The sequence below is a fragment of the Coenobita brevimanus genome, chromosome 79 (genome assembly GCF_032717465.1).
Source record: "Coenobita brevimanus isolate Jiangsu-jjx chromosome 79, ASM3271746v2, whole genome shotgun sequence".
Classification (NCBI taxonomy): Eukaryota; Metazoa; Arthropoda; class Malacostraca; order Decapoda; family Coenobitidae; genus Coenobita; species Coenobita brevimanus.
In genome coordinates this window covers 8,857,651-8,883,064 of record NC_137032.1, presented here as the reverse complement: position 1 = coordinate 8,883,064, position 25,414 = coordinate 8,857,651, and positions in this window count along the sequence as shown.

Genomic DNA, 25,414 nt, shown 5'->3' with positions numbered 1-25,414 from the left:
ACAGGTTTTATTCGCCCCTGTATAGAGTACAACTCTCATGTGTGGGGAGGCTCCCCACATACAGCTCTTCTTAATAGGGTGGAGTCAAAGGTTTTTCGTCTCATCAACTCTCCTCCTCTTACTGGCTCCCTTCGACCTCTGTCTCTTCGCCGCACTGTTGCATCTTTATCTCTTTTGTATCGCAACTTCAATGGTCACTGCTTCTCTGAACTGTCTGCTTGCATCCCTCCACCGTTATGACGGGTGCGTGGCACCCGTCTAGCAACAAACTCTCATCCCTTCTCTGTCCAACTCTTTAATGCAAGAGTTAACCGTTACTCCCAGTCCTTAGTTTATGCAACAGGTCAACTCTGGAACTGTCTCCCTCTGTATTTCCTACTTCCTGTGATCTCCAGTCTTTCAAACGCAGTGTGTCCAGGCATCTCGAAATGTTTGGATCTTGAATTTGGCTCTCTTTTGTATTGTTTTTTTTTTCTCTCTCTCTCTCTGTCTCTCTCTGTCTCTCTCTGTCTCTCTCTCTGTCTCTCTCTCTCTCTCTCTCTTGGAAGGAATTGTTCTTGCGGGCCTAGCCTTTGGTTCCTTCTTCCTCGCTTTAAAAAAAAAAAAAAACGAGTAAAGTCACAATGCATATTTTAGATATGCGCAACTACTGGTGTATACCCGATTGTAGTGAACTTTACAATTTCATTATTTAGTATCTTCATAGCAGTTAATCTAATACAGTGATGCCTCGGTTTAAGTGCACTTAGTTATAGCGCTGTTCATATCACTGTGAAATTGTGAAATGAAAATCTGCGCTCCTGTCGTTATAGTGAATTTTCCGGATCAAGCACATCGTTATCACATGCCAGAGCTGGTTTCTACTGGTAATGATGATGCAGCGTCTATGGTTTATGATGGCTTGGAGGGATTCAAAGATAAAGCCCTGTTGGAGGATTTAATCTCAGGTGATTGAAACCACTAACTCTCCAGCCTTGGAAACCCTCACCTCATGTTGATCTCACGTTTCTCTATTTACGTCTTTCTTCCTTATTATGTCTTTTCATCACTTTCTGTTAACCTAACCATGCCAATATGTGTTTCTGGTACTTACCACAATACTGTGAGTATATTTAGCGGGTGTAAACTGTTGTACAAGGGAAAGTTTGGGCTTTAATTTGGGGTGCCTGGTACCACTTGTGATAAATTACATACAGTAGGTTATGTGAATTTGTTATTGCGCAACTCCATTATTACCACCATGTTTGGAACCAGTTATGCGGGATAAGCAAGGGATCAGTATGGTATAAGTATGTGTGAGTGTGTGTGTGTGTGTGTGTGTGTGTGTTTGTGTGTGTGTAATGCAGCCAAATTTGGAAACTGAATATCGATAAAACTTAGCAGGATGGTTGGAAATCTGTCACAAATGAGCCCATTTCACTTTTTTTTGGTCCTTTTATCCTAACTGGTGTTACATTTTGTGGAAAATGTAGGAGGGCATTTCCGTGGAGTTTTGTAAGTGTCTGCAGGAGCAAATGCTCTTGCTCTAGCGTCGACGTGTAAGTAGTTGGTTGCGAGCAAAGCGAAGCGTGGGTCAGCAGACGCTCAAAATGACGGACGTGCCGAGTGGCTCAATGGGGCTGCAAAGTACTTTTAAAATCCTTGTAAGAGCTTAAAGAAATTAGGTAAGAGAACTAGGTAAAAGTAACTATCACTGAAAGTAAAGGAGAACAAATGCATCAGAAAAAATAAATAAAAGCTATAAGAGATCAGTAAATAAAGGAATTAAGAATTTAGTTGAGATGGACATCAGGCCACACGAAAAAAAAAAAAATACTAAGAGCATGGAAAGTACAGCCGAAGACCATATTTAATGATGTCAGCTGGGCTGGAATGATAAACAGGGAGAAAAGAAAGGGACAGAAATAAATATGATGACGGCAAATGCTGAGTAATATCAACGGCGGTGAGGGGGAGAGAGACACTGAGTTGAGCTTCATGAGCAGGCGTACAGCCAACTCTCCCGTGATTGAGATTTTTTTCGGTGGGAAGGACAAGAAGAAGGCAGAGTGATTCTAATGTTGTCCTTTATTTTTCCAGCAAAAAATATCTGAGTTATAAAGGGAAGTTGACTGTAGCATTGCTTGTGAATTTGTGACCTGAACGGTACTCTCACTAGTCCAAAAAGTTACCTAGGGACTCTTCCTCAGGGGTTCACTGTACATATTGCTGCCTTATATCAATTTTTATTTTATTTATACACACCATATCGATGTAAACCCGTCCAGAATAAATTTCTCAAACAGAAAGAGTTGGAAATAGTCTTCATTAACCCTTTCTTCACTACAGTCGTTATATTTTATGAAAGCAGTTTGGGTGGGGCAGCCTAAGCCCTCACATCACTAGCTCTGTTGCCACATCATCGCTGCCACACACGTGTAATTACGCCTGCTCACCTACCTCTCCCGCTCTCTCTCTCTCTCTCCTATTTTAAGTTAGCAACTACTTATAAATGAATTTTAAATACTCTGTATATATGTAATTTAAAAAAATCTACAGTACAGTATAAATCTGGGAAGACTTGTCAGTGTTGCTTTTCCGACGTTGTCAAGTGGAGTGACACGAAGATAGCCTTGTGTGTGCGGCTCATACTCAGTCAGTCTCCCGCCATGGAAGCTTGCCCATCCAAATTCAAAACAAGAGAAAAAAATTAAGAAAATGAAAACAGAAGTAGTTAATATAAATATAAATATGAGTGAGAGAGAGAGAGAGAGAGAGAGAGTGGGGGGGGGAGAGAGCACGTGTGTGGCATGTGAGGTCTTAGGAGGCCCCACCCAAACCGCCTGTATAAAATAGAAAGCCTATAGATACTCTGCTATGCTGTATAATACTGTTTGGTAAGACGAAAAAAAAAAAAACAGTCTCTTGAAGTAATTAAAAAGATTAAAACTTTCAAAAGAATATTATTCCTCTCAGTCGCGTTGCTATAGCATTTTATGATATTTAACCCAGACATTATCACAGCTAAGAACACTTACCGGTAAGTCAAAGAAGCATTATGAGGCCAAATGTATTAGCATTAACGCACTTATGGTTGGGAAAACTCAATTATTCAGTTAATACTAACGCCACATAATTTTATTCAGCCAAGAGTGTGTCTTAAGAGCCTGAAAGTGTAAATAACATACAAGAGAATATGTAGCATACGCCACTACAGAAGAAGTGGTATAAGATGTGTTATGCCAAACGTAATTCGGCTGAAAGGTGATAAGTACAAAAAGACTGAAGTGAAAAAGGAAACAGGAGAGGGATGATGACGGCATGTGTGGAGGGCATATGAGAGAAGTAAATGACGTTCAAATGGAGATAAAGGCAAAATGTTAAGCAATAAAGGTTGTTCAGTGAAGCGAGGGAAACGTTATGGAGGTAATGAAAAAAGTTGAGGAGAGAGAGAGAGAGAGAGAGAGAGAGAGAGAGAGAGAGAGAGAGAGAGAGAGAGAGAGAGAGAGAGATCTGAAAAGAATGTTACTGTGAAACAGGGGTAACAAAATCGGCTGAAAACAATCAGTAAGCCATATATAATTACGAATTTAAGTAAACGTAAACAATAACGGATACTATCATTCACATGTATTGCATTAAATTGCTTCTTCATCGTAACCTGTTAGCTTCCCCACTTCCCACCCCCAGCCTCCTCCCCATCATCGCCTTCCCATAGTCTTTCTCCCACACCTCTCTTCCGTCTTCTTATACTTTCTCGTCATGGGGACGCTGGTGGTACACTGCTCAACACATCCAGCTCGTATCGCAAATGAAGAATCAGAGTTCGATTTTTAGGCCAGTCAGACTCTCGAACAACACCTCTTCAAGTCCCCATGTCTGGAGATAAATTCTAATGTATATGATGATCATAGTGCATGTCTTGATCAATGTGTATCTTGACTACATTCTGTAACGTTGGATACTGAGTGATCACATACAGCACTTACAGATGCTCAATGAATGACCGCCAGAAACTCGAGGCTTGTACTTTATCAGCTTTAATTTATAGTCTTATTCACCGGCAACAACATATAATTAGAAACGGAGACAAGCCGAGTTTTCCTTATTTTGAATTCCTAGGGTCTGTTCTGATGCAAACTGTCCGGTTGCGTAGGTCGGTAGATAACAGAACAAAGATCTCCCATTTTTAGTGGTTTACACCTGGGGCATCCAGTTTCCCACTGTAATTTTTTTATCAAGCCTCGGAGTCCCCAGGGGGGGGGACGCAGTTAAATGCAGCCCACCATCTGCCCTCCCATGAGGACTCAAGGTGATTCTGGCTTAACCACTGAAAAGAATCTCTTCTTCTTCATTTCTGCAACATTGCCGTCGCCTTTCCTCTAACTTTCGGATTGTGTTACTGCACCACCTCTCCTCCTCTAAATCCTAACACCTTCTTTTTCTAACCGAAAACTCAGCTGTCTGAGGCAAGGCTGACAACAAACCCTTTTCTGTTGTCTCCTACTTTCGTCTATAGCGTCATTTCAAAGCGGCAATAGGTGGCTGTTGTGTATATATACGCAACGATCTTATTAATATTCAGACACGTTTACTACACTACTAGTTGAATAAATAATATAACGTTATCTGCAATAACATGCTAATATTATATTGTTCATGAGGATCTACTTCATCAGTAAGACGACTCAATCTATTAGCGTGACCTTCCAACTTCAGGCAATTCTATTCAGCTATTATTTACCAAACAGCCACGAAAGGACCAGCAGCTCTATCCATTTGCTCTCCGTTTCTCTGTAATCTTCCAGTGAAGACCGCTTCTATGTTCACCACCACCTTGATAGGCTCTCCTCTCCCCAGTTCACGGAAGCTTTCCCTGGTGAACAAGGTAACGGGCTGGGATAGGAAGAATGTATATATAGCAGTACTATATGTCATTGCGGTGAAGAGGTTAACTCCTTCAAATCGATACTTAGTCTTCCTCACAACTAATCCTTCTGCTTACTCTGTTAATCTTTTTTTTAATTCTTACTACCAACAGACGATTCTGATAGCTTGGTTAAATGCACTTGTTGTAAAGGGGTTAAAGTCGGCTACATCCTCTTCGTTCCCCATACAGCCCATCCTTAATTGTGGTCTTGCATTAATTTAATCACCTGGATGTGACGGAAATGAAACAGAACAGTTCACCATAGGTTGATTTTCCCTAGAATGATTATTGCTTCACCATGGCTGTGAGCCATCTGAGTGTGCCATCTGCAAGTGGGGTGGGGTATTCTCAGAGAGCCATGGAAGCATACATTCCTTCGACATATCCTTTGACTAACGCAACAGAAATGCCTTAGTTTGAAATCACGCTTGTTTTAATGCTGTCAGTCACCAGGAGAGACCCCAAATAGTACCGGAGCTCCACCTGATAGGCACGCCTGTCCACATGCTGCTTCATACGTTTCTGCCCGGAATCAGTGCTAGAGTCTGTTCTTCGACTCTACTAAAAATGGATTGGTCATCCATACTAAATGCTCTCACACTCTCCCAACTTTCAAAAATTCATCCCGCTCCTTCTGGCATCTTGAATTCTCTAACAACTTTAGCCTCATCATCCTTCCATATCTCTTTTCTACATTCTGATGGTTACCATGTCAGTCCTATTTCTTCTACTGATAAAGCAGATCTCTGTCACTTTCTCCTCCAATTCTACCTTAGACGATTCACATATGTTCCTCCATCACTTCACCCCTCTGACTTCCTCATGGCTGACATATATATATATATCTTCAGTATATGTATTTTCTGTCACTGGCCTCAGTACTAACAAGGCATATGGGCCTGATGGGGTCCACAGCCTGTATCAAGGCCCAAGTAATCCTCCTACTGTGCTTACACCTCTGCCTAGGCAAACTCTTTCGTCTTTGTCTGTCAACTTGTACCTTTCCATTCTTGCTGGAAGTTTGCTCTACATTCAGCCAGTCCCATACAGGAAGGGTGACCACTCCCAACCCTCCAACTATCGTCCAATTGCTTTACGACATGTCGGCGGGTCAAAAGTTTCTGTCAATTCAGTAATAGAAAAATTTTAAGGCGAAATTCTTTTCCTATCTACAACCTTCTTTCCCAGCGGGGATTCGTCAGTACTTGGGTTCCGGTCAGGAAGCTCCAATGGCCGATCTTCTCACTACCTTTCAGACTCCTGGTAGAATCCTCCAGTATTCCCTGACTTTGGCGTAAGAGGCTTTGCCATTGCACTTTTGACATCTCAAAGGCTTTGCTGTCGAGTCTTTCCTTGTACTTTAATTTCCTAAACTGCCCTCCTACGGTTTCTATCCTTGTATCTGTGCCTTCATCGCTAGCTTTCTGGTTCCTGGTCGTTCTATAGCCATTGGCTGTTGTAGACGGCCATCGTTCTTCTCCTAGAAATCTATCAACTCTGGTTACGAAGCAATGGCCCTCAGGGCTCTGTCCGTGCAGCCCTTTTAAGGGCAGGGGTGCTAATGATCTTCTAAGCTGTACATCTAACCCTATCCACTCATACGCTGATACTCCACCCTGCACCTTAAGAATAGGAAACATTCGAATGTTCGAACTCTCAATCAGTTACTGGTCAACAAACAAGGGATTTCAGTGCTATGGCACACCTAATGTCTGATACTTGTGCTCGTATCTCTGACTGCTTGGGTAAAAGATGAATATGGTTGTCTTTAATACATCCAAGACTCATGTTGGTTTACACCTATCAACCCGATGGAAATCTTCCACAAGGTATACCCACTAATGTTTAATAGAGATCAGCTTAATCCTGCATCATCCCTGAACCATGCTTGAGCGCTTGGTTCATTTACTCGGGACTTAAAATCTTGGACCATGGTAATATCAGTATGGTTGTAAAATCAGCTTCCAAGAGATAAGGCTGCTGATGAAATGAAAGACTCCGCTCTTTCTTGAGAAGCTGCACAATGTAGTGAATAGACTGGCTATACATGATGTGTTAGTTTGCCCCTGTGTGAAGTACAATGCGATGTGTTGGCAGTAGGTAGGGATGGCTCTTCTCAATAGGGTGGAGTCAAGGAGGCTGTTTCATAAGAAACGAAAACTGGGGTTCCACCTCTTATGAAAGCTTTTTGTTTGGCAAAACATCTGTCTCTTCGCCGCATAGAAAAATACATAAGACTACTTGATTTCACCATGTGGTAAATGGTCACTGCTCCAGATCTGACTGTCTGCATTGCAATTTCCACCTCTACGAAGACATAGGAGTTATTTGCAAGATGTTTGCGTAAGCAAAGGGGGCAGATATTGGTAGTGATCATCAACTCTCTAATGTCAAAGATTAACCGTTAAAACTCCCAGAAACGTTCATGGTAATTGCAACAGGTCAGCTCTGGAACTGATTCTTGATGAGCTGAGAAGTGATGAGAGCACTATGATCTCCAGTCTTTCAAACGGTGGGAATGTAGGAACAGGTTTCTAGTCCTCAAAATGATCGGAAACTGAAAACAATTTGGCTCTATCAAATGTATTTTGTTTTTCTCTTGGAGGTGTTACTGCGGGCTCATGGCCTTTGGTTCCTTCTTCCTCGAATAAAAAAGGGAATAAGCGAGAAGGAAAAAGACTGCTTCTCAGAATGAAACATGGAATGCAGTTCAAACGTCTTTTTTTTTTTTTTTTAAGTGAAGAACCATGAGGATATGTCTGATTCTGGCTTAAAGATGAAGTACTTAGAAGCAAAGTGACTGGAGTTTACATTCTGATGTAAAAGACTCGTTCCATTTGGAGGCTAGTTACTGCACTGTCATCGAACTAAATCCTAACATATTCCCCAAAACTGCCATCCTCGTTCTCACCCTAAGAGCAGCGTATCAGGCCTATAGGAGTTAACTGGTTGTCGAAAAGAGAAGGAGGGAAATACGTCTAGCGTCAGCTGAGAAAACGGTAATTTGATGACTAAAGACTCATATAAAAGTTATTATCGATCTTATTAGATATTCACTTTGAATCTGTTCTAAACTAGACTACAATCCCAGCTGAATAAATAATATAACATTATCTGCAGATAGAAACTAATATTATATTGTTCATGAGGATCAACTTCTATAAAGGAGTTAAGACGACTCAATCTATTAGCATGACCTTCCAACTTCAGGCAATTCTATTCAGCTATTATTTACCAAACAGCCACGAAAGGACCAGCAGCTCTGTTACTGTTTGCTTTCCGGGATAATGGTGTAACTTCCAGAAGAGTGGAAGACCGCTTTATAATACCAAAAAGGGAGATTTAAAGTGTGATGTGGCAATTGGAGGGGGATAACTCCCCAGTAGTTGCAAAAAGTCTTTCCAGGGTAGGCTATATTTGTTGAACGGGCTGAGAATAGGAAGCCAGTAATTGATAGCAGTAGTATAATAGTCAAGAACAAGCTGGTTATCTCCTTCAAATCGATGGCTTAGTTTTTTCTTTTTTTTCTTTTCTTTTGTAATTCTTGCTACCAGCAGATGATTCTGATAGTTTGGTTAAATGCACTTGTTGTGAAGGGGTTAAAGTCGGCTACATCCTCTTCCTTCCCCATACAGCCCATCCTTAACTGTGGTCTAGCATTAATAAAATCACCTGGATGTGACAGAAATGAAACAGAACAGTTCATCATAGGTTTAAAGTGGTTGATCCCTTGAATATGATTCATCACCATCACCGCCGCGACCGCCGCCGCGGAGTTCTTTCGCCAAGTGTTGTTTGTTGTGGGGTACGGTTATGAAGAGAGGTTGTAAGGAGAACAGGTACTGCCATCTGGAGAAGATAAGCAGCTGACCGTCTAACTATGCTCTTCATCTCTTTTAACAGACTTCCTTATTCCACATTTTTCACGCGTCACGTTACTTGTTGGTCTTTCAACTCTTCACAGTCCACGAGCATTTCTCAAGAATCCCGCCTGCACTACACTGCCCTAACTCTTAACTTGTTCTTGCCACGTCAAAATCTCACATTCCTATGTTAGTTTGGGTAGGTAGTAAAGCTCCTTCATGTAGAAAAGCTGCCACAATATCTGGGAACGATTGTTTCGCAGATGAGAAAAAGGCAGAGTATAAGAACCAATCTCTTTTCTTCGATGTTCCACATTATTTTCTACTTCATTAGCACGTGGAAGGTGTGTGTAGGATATTTACAGAAGAAATATGTGCAGCTTTCCGTCTCATCAGTGGTGTGTCTTCGAACAAATACTACACCTTCATTCTGAATAACCATCATTTTAATCTTATCTACATTTACTATTCAGATACGATGCCCATGGCCATAACAAAACTGTGCACTAATTTGCAAACTTCCGATTCACTGTTAGCCAGCAGCACATATCATCTGCGTGCATTAGTAAGTTAGAGAGTACTCCACCTATCATCATTGAGGAATTTGGAAGAATTCTCAGTGAAAAGTGGAATCATTTAAGCTATTATCACTCTTCTAACCCGATCCACACTAATACTGAACAGCTGTAAGTGCTTCTTTGTCATACTCCAGCACTAATGTGAAGCCACTCACTTGTCTAGCCACCAACTCTTAAAGTAGCTTCACTAACATCATAAAAACTCATATTTTATTCAGTAGCTTTCCCTCTACGCTGTGCGTGGGAGAAGGAGGGAGGCGAGAAGACTTCAGGAAGAACCTTCTCAGTAGGATAGAAGTTGTGGACACTGAAGAAAGTTAAATTGGGGAAATGCCATAAATATGTTACAACCGTTTTCACATGTTTTTCCATTCTCTGAGTTATTGCATATATTTAGTCCACCTATTCCCTGACGCCACCAAAGCCTACCCTTTTGTCATCCACCAAGCTTTCTTGATTTATTTCTTACTTTTTCTTTGATAATTCATCCGAATCTCTTCCTACTTCACTCATCAGACTTAGATAACTATATATGTTTTGCATATGGATACTTATATGACAGAGGGAAAGAACAGAGCACAGTGGTAGCGCGCTGGACTTGTGAACAGGGGGATTGCAAGTTTAGGAAGCCTCGCCCGGGTTGCCGTGCCGGGAGGGGTCAGATATTCATTCTGTAACCCTAGCGGGGCTATATAGTCCAATACAGGGCTTAGCTCGGGGGAATTCCATTTCTCCCATTTTTTGTATATGACAGGGTGGATAGACAAGGATTGTGGAAAGTATTAAGAATTATGGAGTAGATGAGAAGTTGTTGAGTGCTGTGAAGAATATGTATGATGGTGCTAAGGCTGCAGTGCATGTGGATGGTGAACTAAGTGAATTTTTCTCTTTGAAGGTTCGATTGAAACAGGGATGTGTCATGTCTCCATGGTTGTTCAATCTGTACATGGATAGGGTAATAAAAGAGGTACAAGGTAGGGTAGTTGATGTTGGAGTGGCCCTGGTGAGAGAGGGTAGTGTTTGGAAACTCCCTGTACTGTTGTTTGCAGATGATACTGTGTTGTTATGTGAAGACGAAGGGGAGCTGCAAGGCTTGGTGGATGAGTTTGGGAGAGTGTGTAAGAAACGGAAGCTGAAGGTGAATGTAGGGAGGAGTAAAGTGATGGTCTTTGAGAGAGGTGAAGTAAATGAATGTACAGTGAGGTTGGATGGTGAGGAAATAGAAAATGTGAGTACGTGTAAGTACTTGGGGAGTGTGATGAGTAAGGATGGAGGTTTGGAGGGTGAAGTGCATGAAAGGTACAACAAGGAAGAAAGGTTGCTGGTTCCTTGAAAGCAGAGATAAGAAGCAGGAAAGTGAGCATGGAGGTGAAAAAGTTACTACATGACAGTATTGTGATACCAACTCTAACGTATGGAAGTGAAGCTTGAACGTTGTTGGAAGGACAGAAGTCAAGAGTGGGAGCAGTGGAAATGAGTTATTTAAGAAGAGCCTGTGGAGTCACATGTAGAGACAGGCTGACAAATGAGGATATAAAGAGGCGTTGTGGTGTGGATGTGGATGTGACAGGAAGCGTTAGGAGGAACACACTGAGGTGTTTTGGCCATGTGGAGAGGACGGAGGATGAAAGACTGACGAAGAGAGTGTATGTGAGTGAGATGGAGGGGGGAGAGGGAGGGGGGGGCGAGGATGAGATGGAGGGATGGAGTGAAGAGGTATATGAGAGAGAGGGGTGTGCGTTGGGAGCAGGGCAGTGAAATGGCGGTGGACAGGACGAAATGGAGGCGATTTGTCTGTGGCCACCCCGAATGGGATTAAGGCGTCTGACAATAGATAGATAGACAGACCTTTATTAGTGTGCAAGGGCAACGACACATTTCTTCCACTCGACACGTACAGTTTCTTTCGTTCAAGTTCTCTAACATTTTTCTAACGAACACTTCCATCCAGTTTCACCACAAAACCATATATTTATCTCCTGCACAACTGATGTCATCTCATTTTTCAACATTTTCACAGCATTCTTCACCTCTGCCAGTGTCATGTTTTTCGGCACTACATTCCTTCTCTGCTCATTACCAGACCAAATCCTTCTTACTACTGCTCTGCTCTGACTATTCCCAGCCATTCTTGCAAAATATTCTTACCATCTCTTGCTTACTTGATTTTTATTTGATAGTATTTTTCCACTTCCATCCCTCACACTTTCACATTTTTCCCGCCCTCATTTCCAAACTTTTGCATCCCTTTCCAGAATACTATAGTTCCCAATTTTCAGAATACATTACGTTGATATATCAAGAGAGTTCTTTGCACATCTCTCTCTCTCTCTCTCTCTCTCTCTCTCTCTCTCTCTCTCTCTCTCTCTCTCTCTCTCTCTCTTTAATAGTCTCTTTATATGGTAATAACTCTCAGTATATTCCCATCTTCTATCATTTCATCTATTTTCGTTTGCACTAGTTTTTGCCCTTTCTTTCTCCTTTTCGGACTACCACTTCAACTTCTGCATCCCACCAGGCTTTATCCTTCCTACGAGTTACTAACCTTTCAACGCAATATATTACCTTAGCATAATAATCATCCCCCCCCCATTTGCACTCCACAAATTTTCCAGATTAATTTTCTCCCAATCTGTTGACAGTAACTCTTCTACCTTTACCTGTTACTCATCTGACATTACTCGGTTTCTCAATTTCCTCTTTTTCAGCCAATGACTCTCTCTCTCTCTCTCTCTCTCTCTCTCTCTCTCTCTCTCTCTCTCTCTCTCTCTCTCTCCCTCCCTCTTTATCCTTCATCCTCCCCTCAACTTTATCTTGCATACCATAGTCGTATGCTAAGACGAACCTCTTCTTTGTCATTTCATTTGCCATCGTATCAACAACAACTCCCAGTCATCTCTGTCGACCAGCACATGGCCAGTTATGCTCTTCTCAACATTCTTTTCAACCTGCACCATGCGTATTTTGTGTGTGTCTTTGTGTTTAAAATATGAATTACAAATGAACTCTGCCTTTCATGACATGTTCTACAGTCGTCGTCCGTTATATCTCTCCCATGGTACTTCATAACAACCGATTATATCATTCCAGGATCGGGATCAACTCTCCATTTCCTGTCATCCATCACAGCTCTAACTTCTGGGCATCTGTCCTATCACTTCAAAACATGTCGTTGTGCATTAACAAACAATGGCCACAAATACCGCCCTCACAAACTGATACTAGACATACACATACCTCAAGCTGACACGTTTACTGTCATTTAATACCGTCTGCCATTCATCTTTCATCAACAGAGCAACTCCTTCCTTATATCATCCAAGCGTGTTTATACTTACCTTATGCACTTCACACTATTTCACACCCTTTTATCATTGCTTCACACAACGCCATTACAACGTACTATGTTTTCTTGAACATGTTCATTACTTCCACTCTCTTGCTTTCATTATTAACTTCATTTACATTCCAATAGTCCACACAAACCTGCTTCTTACTAGTGCAGGAACCAGATCTAAAGCTCTTTGTAACTGTGAGTAAGAATAGTGTGTGGGGGACTGTAATCCCAGGTGACCATTTCTCTTTTTAACCCTAGGACTGCAAAGAATACGAGGGGCCGATATTCTTTCTCCCATACCCGAGGGAAAGATTATATGGTTACCCTACTGCACAGAAAATTATTTCCTGTATTACAGTATACCATTTGTCTTGCCGGTCTGTATGAAGTCATCAGCCCTCGGAATTAGCTTCTGACAGTCCCCCTTTGGTGAACCTTTTCAGAGTTTCAGTAGCACGGGGAATAAACTATCATATTCTCCTATACATTTTCTCCTAACTGTCAGCACCAAGCTGCATGCACATTACACACCACACTTCCAATTACAGTAACTGGTAAACGGCGTCTCAACACCCTGCCGCTGAGATCCTGGCGAGGTGGGGGGGTGGGGGAGTGGCATTAAAGAGTCACCATCCGCCTCTCTCCCGGCTACTACCAAGTGAGATGCATGGAACCATTGTCTGGCTTAGTCTCTAGTCATTTTTGCAACATTCGTGGTCTTTCCTCAAATTTTCTTTCTGTTGAACACCACCTCTCTTCTAAACATCACTACTTCCTTCCTGGCTGATAGCAAACCCTTCTCTGCATCCTCCTATTTTGTCTATTCTCATTTCAAGGCCAAAGTGTGGCAGTTGTGTGTATGTACGCAGCAACATATCCTACTTTCGTGTTCCTGAACTTGAATCATCCGAATTCTCCGCTCTCTGGCTTCGGCTATCCTGTCATTCGCCGACTGAATATATCTGCATTATGTACTTGTCCCCTAATTCAACCGACTATGAAAATTCTTTGGCTGTCTTTCTTCTAAGATGAAACACATCCTATCAAATTCGCCTTTCTTTTAAATCTTCATTCGAGGTGATGCATGTGTTCACCACCATCTTTGGGTCTTCTCTATTCAGTGATCCACAGGGCGAGCAAACCTACATCTTTTCTATCTTTATAACCCAGAGCAGCATGTACAGCACCTTATCCGTATCCCAGACCACCTTGGAGAGAAGTAGAAAATGCCTGACCTCTTTTTCAAAACTATCTTTCTGCGTACTCTGTTAATATTTACTCTCCATTGAGCTCCTCTGATCACAACCGTATCACCTTAACCTGTCCTGTCGCTACAATATGGCCTGTGGACCCTCTCAAAAAGCAGAAGCTGTCAATTTAGCGTTGCTGACTAGAAGGCCCTCAAGCACTATTTCTTTGTTTTTGCCTGGAATAATTATTGCTTCCATGGCCAATGAGCCACCTGAGTGTGCATCGCGCATTACGTAGGCTATTCTCTCGGGCATGGAGGCATACATTCCATTCACTTATCATATGATTAATGCAAAATATTCTTGGTTTAATCACAATTGTTCTAATGCCGTCCCCAACATGGAAAAGGACTACAATATGTACCGGAGCCAACCAGTCCCTTAATCTGATCTTTACTACGAGTATGTCTCTGGCCGGAATCATGCCAAATCTGTTCTCCACTTTGCTAAACCAATTTCATTCGTACTATATACTCTGATCTCTCTAACTCAGAATCTTTCTTCTCGTTCTGGCACCTTGCCAGGCACGTTTCTAACTTTACTTCATCTTTCTTCCCTCCTCTTTTCTACTTTGATGGAACAGAAAAAATAATAAACAAAACAGAACTCAGTACTCAGAGTTTCACCTCCACTTCCACCTTAGAGGATTCCGGTTCTGTTCCACATCTATTACCCTCTGATTCCCTCATTACTGACATTAAAATTTCTTCAGTTGATGTACTTTATACCCTCACTGGTCTCAATATTAACAAGGCATATGGGACTAATGGGGACCCTGCTGTTGTTCTAAAGGACTGACTCGCTGTACATACACACTGCCAAGATAATCACTTCCGCCTTTGCCTGTCGACTTGAACCTTTTCTTCTTGCTAGAAGTTTGCTTTCCTTCAGTCTGTCTCTAAGAAGGGTAATCATTCCCAGCCATTTACCTATAGCCCGATTGCCTAAACATCCTGTATTTCTAAAGTTTTTGAAGTCCAGTCACAATAGATAACTAAATAAATAAATCACCTTTCCTATCAGACCCTTCTTTCCGATAGCCAACATGGGTTCCGCCAGGGACACACCACTGGCGATCTTTTTACCTTCCTTTCATACTTCTAGTCATCCTCCTTTCGGAACTTTGGCGAAAGTTTGCCATTGCATTTAACATCTCAAAGCCCCTCAGTCGAATCTGGTATTAAGTTTTTAATTTCCAAACTGCCCTCTTATGCTTCTATCTTTCTATTTGTGCCTTCATCTTTAGCTTTCTTTTTGGTCGCCCTATAGCTGCTGTTGTAGACGGCCACCGTTTTTTCAGCGCTGTTAATAATGATGTTTCTCAGGGTTCTGTCCTGCCATCGTCTCTCTTCCCTCTATTTATCAGTGACATGCTAAACTGTAATGCTTTCCATATGGGGGAGGCGGTGGCTGAATCGGTAGAGAGGCGGCCTGCAGTCCTGTTGGACCCAGATTCGAATCCCGGCTGGGGCAGGGAACAGTTTAAGGATTTGAATTTCATAAAAGCAGACTTTCCTGATCTGCCAGATGACCCGCCGACATGTCATAAAAGTACCCCCGCTAATACCAATACACCAGTCCTGTATGAGACAGCCCTAGCATGTATTCAATACGGACGGTGGGTGTTAGCGCCGAAGTGGTGACAATTACAGAGGTGCATGGTATGTAGGAGGACTACTGGGCCTTGAGTGCAGGCTGTGAAGCCTATGCCCAGAGTCGGACACATAAAAAAAAAAAAAAAAAAAAAATCATACTCAGATGATTCCACCCTCCACTTCTCCATTCGCTTCTGACAGAGTCCATCTCAGCAATTACTCCATCAAACATGAGAAAATGATACGGCACATCTAGTGTCTGACTTGGTTCTTATCTCTGATTGGGGTAAAAGTAATATTGTTGTCTTTAATGTATCAAAAACTCAGTTCTTCTATTTTTTTGACCCGTCAAAATCTCCTTCAGGAGTATTCTTTCATCGTTAACGTTATCCAGCTTAACCCTGCATCATCACTGAACATGCATGAGGTTTCATTCTTGCGGGATTTTTCTTGGAAAGATCATAGTACCTTTCTTGTAAAATCTTCTACCAAAAGATTAGGTGTGCTAGTCCGAGCCTGTACCTTCTTTACTCTTGCATAGTTGTTGACTACACATGGGTTTTATTCACCCCTGTGTCGAGTACAACTCTTATGTGTTGGGAGTCTCCTCACATACAGCTCTTCTCAACAAGTTGGAATCAAAGCCTTTTTGTCTCATTAAGTCTCCTCCTCCTCCTCTTACTGGCTCCCTTCATCCTCTGTCTCTTTGCTGCACAGTGGCATCTCTTCTGTCGCTATTCAATGGTCACTGCATGTCTGAACTGTCTGCTTCACCTCTACGGCGGGCACGTAGCACGCGTCTGACAGCAAACTCTTTTGATCTCTCTCTCTCTCTCTCTCTCTCTCTTTGTTTCCTACTGCCTATGAACTCTAGACTTTTAAACGCAATGCCTCCAGGCATCTCGAAATGAACGAAACCTGAATATGGCTCTGTAATTAATATTTTTTTTCCCTTGTCGGGAACAATATTGCTGGCTTTTGGCCATTGGTTCCTTCCTCTTTGGGAAAAAAAAAAAAAAAATGGAGGCAGTACTACATAGTGTGAGTGGTGTGGTTATCCACAGACGAATGAATTTAAGTACTGAGAGGCCTTTTGATCCAGAGGAGATAGAAACAACTTTAAAAACACCTCTGTTTTTCACATAAATGACATATAATCGCCTGATTTTACTTGAGCGGTCTGACAAATGAGTAATTGTGCTAAAGGAGCTAACAGAGGAAAAGAACAGAACTGTTGCGGCTGTACAATGACAGAGAAGTTATGAAGGTGGTCGGTGGAACTGGAAGTGAAGCTAAGCCGATTTACTGAGTTGAAGAGAGAAATCTGGTTCGCAAAAAATGTCAGACTATCACATTTTAGGCAAAAGAAGAGAAGTTCGTAATTTTATTCTAGTTTCTTACAAAGGATTTTGTTAAACATAAAGAGTTAATAAGAAGAATCTAGTAAAAATGAAACAAAAATAAAACAAATTTGAAGTGAGAAATAGGCTAAGTATCTATACAGTAAGCCCAGTATCATTTGGAAACAAGGTAATCCATTGAGCCTCTACAGTGATGCCTCTTCCCAAAACATTCACTAACAAATCGAAGATGTAGGGACTCAACGAGGATCCCTGATATAGCCCAGCTTTTACTGGAAACTTATGTCACACCAACACAACTTGTGACCCTAGTTCTCATCCGGTCATACATATCTTTAACCAGTCGCACATACCTTTCTTTTCTGAAACGCCCTTCTCCCTCATCCATCTCCGTACTTCCTGCCTTGTCACAGTATCATATGCTTTTTCCAAGTTGACAAAAGTCATATGCAGGTCTCTCTGTTTCTAAATTTTTCCTTGATTTGGCACACTGAAAGATTGCATCTGTTGTTCGTTTTCCTGGCATAAATCCGAACTGTTGTTCACCAATCTCCGTTTCCTCCCTTAACCATTTCTTTACTATTCAATCCCATATTTTCATTTTGTGTGACAGCAGCTTTATACCTCGATAGCTCCCACAATCCTGAATGTCAACTTTTTTCCTTATAAATCGGTACTATCACAGTTTCTCTCCAGGCCTCTGGTATTATCTCCTGATAATATATCTTCTGCATTAAATCTACTTGTACATCTACTCCACCTTCTCCCAAGTTTTTCCATGCCTCTGCTGGTATTTCATCCGGTCTCTCTGCATTCCCGTTTTTCATCTTTTTCAGTGCTGCTTTGACTTCCTCCCTACTAATTTAGGTGCTTCCCTCTCATTTCGCGTCCCTTCTCCAAAAACACTCCCCTCTTTTTCCGCGTCCAGTAACTTTTCTAAGTACTCTTTCCCCCTCCTACTACGCCCTCCTCTGCGCTCAGTACCCTACCCCCACTATCCTTTATCTGCTTTATATGTGTAGGATCTTTTGTTACTCTGTTGCATCTTTTTCCCAACGCAAAGATCTTCTTCTGTCCTTCCGGTGTTTCCAGTTCCTCGTAGAGCAGATTCATTGCTCTTGCTTTTGTTCTTGCTACGACTTTTTTGGGCTGCTTTATTTGCAGTTTTTAGTTTCTCCTTATCTTCTTCATGCCAAGGTCTATCAAATTTCATCTTTGCCTCCTTCATCCCATTTACCTTTCCTGGACCTACTCATTCCACCACCATGTTTCCTTATCTTATGGGAAGCCTTTTCCAGATGTCTTTCCCTGCAGTTCTTCTCCCATCTGCTTAATTATCCTGCCGTTTTTCTCCAGCCGCTCACTTACATTCTCTTCTGGTGTTATTTCTCTCATAACTCTAGTTCTGAATTTGCTCTTTAACTCCTCTTTCAACTTCCACCTTTTAATTTTTGCAGTTCCCTGTTGTTTCCCTTTCCTCACGCCTATGACTTTGCAATTCACTACTACCAACAGAGGTTGTGCCGCCATTTGTCACATTACAGTTCACAATTTCTTTCAAGCGGTTCCTTCTACACAGCAGAAAATCATTTTGACTCTCTCTTAGTCCTTTTTTGTAAGTGATAATTTGATTTACAGGCTTTATAAAAACGTATTTTGAATAGCCATGTCTGCTGCCAGTGAGAAGTCAATTATGCTCTCTCATTCTGTGTTCATCAGTCCACTGCCGAATCCACCATGCACTTTAGAAAACACCTTTCTCCCTTCGCACAAGGATATTCAGATTTCCTCCCATGAAAATTTTTTCTCCTTCTGGAACCCCTACCAGTACTTCACCCAGATGCCTGCAGAACTCCTCCCTTTCTCCCTCAGTACACCCGACCTACTGTGCATAGACACAAACCACATCTAGCATCAAGCCACCATGTTCCTGTTTCACACTCATTGTCCTTGCTATGTTAGGTTAGGAGAGGTTCGGATTGGTCGTCAGGTGAAGCTGGATTAGGTGAGGTTAATTCAGGTTAGGTTAGGTTAGATTAGACTGGACTGGATAATAGAGCCTTATGATAATGCATTAGGATACGTCTAATTAAGTTAGAAAGAGAGAAGTTAGGACGTATTAGTGTTTGTTTAAGACGGATTAGGTAGTCTGTAGTACATTAGGATATGTTGGGCTATAATACACGCACCCACAAGCTGCTCCTTCCAATTCTTTTCCAAGATGATTCCAACACCGTTTCTTCCTTGCGCATTTACTCAGCCGCAGATGGGTTTATACCCTGCGCCAATGTCACGTGCCCTGTTTCCTTCCCACCTTGTTTCTTGCACACACAGTACCCCCACTGTTCTTCTGTCCATCATGTCAGCCAACTCCCTAGCTCTCACACGTCCCCACCTTCAGATCTCGCTTCTTCAGCCGCGCCTGCTCATGACGCGATAGCTCTTGCTCACTTGTCACAGGGATCAGGCGAGGCCTCTGCCCGTCACTTCTGGGGTACACCGTAACCGGTTCCGAGGCCAGTGACAGATGACTAATCATAGGTTGAGCCAAGCCCTAAAGATTAGGCCTTGGGTTGAGCAACGTTTTACGACCGGATGCCCTTCCTTCCATCAACCCTTCCAAATTACCTGGGCTTGGGACCGGCACTACGTTGGGCTGGCTTGCCCCTGCAGTGGCTAGATTATTTTGCTAGCTTCTCAATTTGCCTATATAGCCTCTTGATTACATATTTATCTTTTTTTTTTTTTTTTCTACATCGGCCATCCTTAAGTTCTTCAGTGTATTGATGTCTCTCCCGCTGTTTCCTTGAGGTCATCGCGGATGAGTTCATGTACTCGCTGTCACTTAACAAAATCCATTTGCACTGGCAAGAATAGGGTAAAAGAGTTGTTCCATTCGCAGATATGTTTTTAGCTGGGTTATTCAGTTACAGGTTTTTACGGTCCAGCCACACCATGTTTTGCGTAATAAAGGTCAGGCTGTAAAATATATGTTAACATTACAGTATATTGGAACAAATAAAATAATGAATGGTGGTACCCATACATTACAAGTCATATATGCTGCCACCAGGCCACCCTGGCTCCTCTACTTTCATAACTGCTTACTAAATCCTCACAACATTTTGCAGTTCCTTCCTTCAGTTACTTACTTACCGACATGTATTTCTACACTCAACTACCTAACTACAAGAACGTCGTCACTTGTAGTTCTTCCTTCACTTATCTATTTAATTATTATACATTTCTAGCCTACATACCATAGCATCATGAAGTCCCTAAATTCCTTTCGTCACGTCCATGCTTAACCACCTACCTAACAAAAGGAAAAAATCATACCGGTAACATTAAATCGTGCAATTGTCCCTTTACTTGCTTTACATAACTCACCGTCCTCTCGCCTTGGCCTCTTCGTTGTCACCCCCACACCAACTGCACGTCACACGTGTCATGATTCGAAATCCTAATGATCATGTTTTCCTTTTCACAAGCGAAAAACCACAGAAAAACAGACACTTGTCATTCAGACTGGACGAGAAGAGGGGAGAATCGGTCACTCTGACTCTATCTGGCAAACAGTAGTTCATCGGCAAACGTCCCTTGATGAGGGGGCCATGACATGAGCTAATAATTTAAAAAATATTAATAAACACTATCACTGTCCCCTTTCTTCTCTCTCTACTCACATAATCCCCCCCCCCCCGCTCCCACCAATTTTCTATGCGTTACTGATGTGTAGAGAACACAGGATTGCTTAGAAAAACATGAGTATGATATTCATTGATGATATCTGAGTACACTTCCTCTGGCTTATATTCACACCTCCTCGGCTCCCACACTGTTCACTTCCCAGATCTCTTAAATGACGATAGCTACTGTAGCTACAACTTTCCAACGACAGCTCCACCAAAACTGTGACATATAGTTACGGGAGAAGTGATACAATAGACAGCTCATTTGTAAGAAATATTTACCTAGACTATCTTCTCCCACATTCATCCAGATTTCGTGCATCTCCCCATCTCCAAACAACCCTCTTCACACCTCATATCCCCTCTTCCCCCTCCATTTTTTCCAGCCTCTCTCCTTCCCTCACGAAACCAGGTACATCTGTGCAGTATTTCCTATTATGACTTTAAGGATTTCAATGTTCAGAGGTTTTGATTGCAGTATGGTTTATAATGATTAGACAGCCAACTAAGGAACATTGTGAAGTGGCTGAATGCGTTTCATATAAATCGTTAGAGTTAGATAAGTATTCATTCCCATATTTAGATTGCTATCAGTCTCTACCCTTCACCTACCTCTCTCACCCTCTTTTCCTTTCCCTTCCTCCATTCCATCTTCTCTCACTTCGTTCCCATTCCCACCATTCCCTCTCTCTCTCTCTCTCTCTCTCTCTCTCTCTCTCTCTCTCTCTCTCTCTTTCTCTCAGCCATCCTGTTTACTGACACATCTCACACTGCAACACTTCACTCATCATACCGCCACACAACACACTGCCACACCATACCACTCCGCTCACCGTACCCACTGCCATATCTCACACCGCCACGACACACAATGACATACCTCATACTACCACACAACACACTGATACCTCACACTGCCAAACCACACATTTCCACACCTCACACACATTATATAAACACACACACACACACACACACACACACACACACACACACACACACACACACACACACACACACACACACACACACACACACACACACACACACACACACACGTCAAAATATAACACCTACGATTCGCGTTGCGAGTTATGGGTGCTTAAAATATAAATAAATATACCATTCAACATATTGATTTCGATCTCGGGCCAAATTACCTGACCCAGTTATATACCTTTTTGACAATGATCGTTTCTTTCTTGGAGCTTTGCAATATATTCTTGTCTGTCTCTTTTTCCGGTATTTATTACGAGCAAGCGAGCAAGGCGAGCGAGTGATGTTTACTCTCAGTAAGTTTGGAAATGAGGGGACCGGCCCTGCCCGGCTGACCATCACGGTCGGCAGAAGCTAATAACTTTATTCCTTTGTAAAGCAGAGCTAAAATTCTTTCTGGATGTAATACATTAATTGAATAAGCTTTGTTATCGACTAAAAACTCATAAAGTCGTAGGAACCCCTTGGAATCTCGACTTTTCCAAGGGAGTGTGTGTGTGTGTGTTTCTATGTCTGTGTAGGTGGATGTGAGGGAATGTCTTCCGTTCCAGCATATTTTTCATTGTTCAGCTACCATAGTGAAAGAGTTAAATATCATAGGGAAACTTTGACAACATGGCGCTCGCTCGCTTGCCACGAGCTCACAAAGAGCACTTTAATGCTCATCTGCTTATGTGTCTTTGTCAACTTATTATGTCCTTCCAAGTAGCTGCTGGTCTTTCCTTCTAGTTTTCTTCCAACATTCAGGCGTCTATCTTATATATGCAAGTATGTGTGCTTGCATTTATGTATTTCATCTGCTTCTCTATCAGTTTGTTTATCTATGCCACACATATGGTATGGATACACTAGGGTTTACTTAAGTCTGTCATTACGTCTCGTACTTGAACACTCAGGCTACTGTGACTCACTCTCAGCATTACATACTCACCTGGTGTCATCCGGAAAAAAATAATAGAGTTGTACTGGCCATGAAAGGATTAATTATTTGCCTCCTGCATATGTTCAGTGGTTACGATGGCCAATTACTCCCTTCCTTTGGCATTGTGTTGTAATTAATACCATTAAGACAGACCAAGATATAGGGGCAAGGAAGTATATGCTGAAGGGTGGCGCGTTGTGCGTGGGACGGGGAGTCGTTAGTGAGCAGGGACGGAAATGATTAATTTACAGTTGCGTATGTTGATTAAACTCAGGTAAAGTCAGCTTAGGTAAAGTAAATTTAGATATGGTAAGAATCAGGTTTGGTAAGATTAGTCGTTAAACACTTAAATACAACTCACAGCACCGCTCCAACCTGACAGTGATGATGACACAGCTGCTGTACTCACATCTATCTATCTATCTATCTATCTATCTATGTATTGCCAGAAGCCTCAATCCCGTTTGGGGTGGCCACAAACAATTGGACTCCAAGTCGCCCTGTCCCCCGCCATTTCACTGCCCTGCACCCAACTCACACACCCCTCTCTCATATACCTCTCCACCCCATCCCTCCATCTCATCTTCGGCCTCCCCCTCCCTCCTCCCCCCTCCACCTCACTCACATACACTCTCTTCGTCAGTCTTTCACCCTCCATCCTCTCCACGTGGCCAAACCACTTCAGTGTGTTCCTCACAACGCTTCCTATCACATCCACATCCACACCACAACGCTCCTTTATATCCTCATTCGTCAGCCTGTCTCTTCATGTAACTCCACAGGCTCCTCTTAAATAACTCATTTCCACTGCTCTCACTCTTGACTTGTGTCCTTCCAACAACGTCCAAGCTTCACTTCCATACGTTAGAGTTGGTATCACAATACTGTCATGTAACTTTTTCACTTCCATGCTCACTTCCCTGTTTCTTATCACTGCTTTCAAAGAACCAGCAACCTTTCTTCCCTGCTGTACCCTTTCAAGCACTTCACCCTCCAAACCCCCATCCTTACTCATCACACTACCCAAGTACTTAAACGTACTCACATTTTCCAATTCCTCACCATCCAACCTCACTGTACATTCACTGACTTCACCTCTCTCAAAGACCATCACTTTACTCTTCCCTACATTCACCCTTAGATTCCGTTTCTTACACACTCTCCCAAACTCATCCACCAAGCCTTGCAGCTCCCCTTCGTCTTCACTCAACAGCACAGTATCATCTGCAAACAACAGTACAGGGAGTTTCCAAACACTATCCACTCTCACCAGGGCCACTCCAACATCCACTACCCTACCTTGTACCTCTTTTATTACCCCATCCATGTACAGATTGAACAACCATGGAGACATGACACATCCCTGTTTCAACCCAACTTTCAAAGAGAAAAATTCACTTAGTTCACCATCCACACGCACTGCAGCCTTCGCACCATCGTACATACTCTTCACAGCATTCAACAACTTCCCATCTACTTCATATATTCTTAACACTTTCCACAATCCTTGTCTATCCACCCTGTCATATGTTTTCTCCAAAACCATGAAAGCCGCATACAACTTCTTTCCCTTCTCTAGAAACTTTTCCACTAAAGATCTAAGAATGAATATCTGATCTGCACAACCTCTTCCCTTCCTAAAGCCTCCCTGTTCTTCTCCAACTAATTTCTCTGTTCTTTCTCTAACTCTGTCAATAAGTATCCTATCATACACTTTTCCTATTATACTAAGAAGACAAATGCCCCTATGATTACCACACACTTCTTTTTCTCCTTTTCCTTTGTACAAGGGAATAATTATACCTGACTCCCAATTCTCCGGGACTCTACCTTCCTCCCAGGCCAATCTGCACATCTTCCACATCCATTCTACTACTATCTCTCCCCCATGCTTCAGCATTTCACCACGCACTCCAATTCCTGGGGCTTTCCCCGATTTAACTTTCTTCATTGCTTCCACAACTTCTATCCTACTGATTTCTTCCTGTCTTCTCACCTCCCTCCTTCTCCCAGCCATTCCCCAGCCACTTATACTCGCATTACTTCCATCCTCTATGTTCACAATTCCTTAAAGTGTTCTCTCCATCTGCTCACTTTTTCTCCCTTCTCCACTAGTAATCTACCATTTTTATCTTTCACTCCCCCGCTAACTTCACTTCCACCCTGTCTTACTCTTTTCACCTCTTTCCAGAACATTTTCTTACAGTCCCTCCACTTTACACTCAAATTCCTTCCAAATTCCTCATCCACTCTCTTCTTACTCTTTCTTACTAATCTTTTCACCTCTCTCTTTCTTTCTACATATAACTCTCTCTTCCGCCTCTCAACTTCTTCCACGCCCCTATTTCTCATCCATTCATTGTATGCTTTCTTCTTTTGTGCCACAGCCTGTCTCACCTCTTCAGTCCACCACGCTGTTCCTTGCACCCCCCTCCGTCTTCTCTTCCTTCCACACACCACATCACATGCTGCACATATTTCTTCTGTAAATATCCTACACACACCTTCCACGTCTCCCATCTGCTCCAACTCATATTTGCCCAATCGTTCCTCCACTTCTCTCTTATACTCTGCCTTTTTCTCATCCTCTTGTAACCTTTCCACTCTCCTTGCAACTACTTCTTCCTCTCGTCTTTCCCTTCTTCTATTCCTCCATCTTACTTGAATCCTAATTCTGGCCACCACCAAGTAGTGGTCAGAAAGCCCAAGCTCCCAACCTCTATAAGGAGGGAAAATAAATAAACGGTTGACATTCAAGAAGAACCAAGGAAACTTGTACAGTACATGAGAGTAGAGTTGTATGGTAGATTGCATTTCAGTAGCCACGCATTATATTGAGAAAATAAAGAAAAAACATTATCTTAGTGGCTTATATATTAATAGATATAAATGCATCAGAAAGACAAAAGGG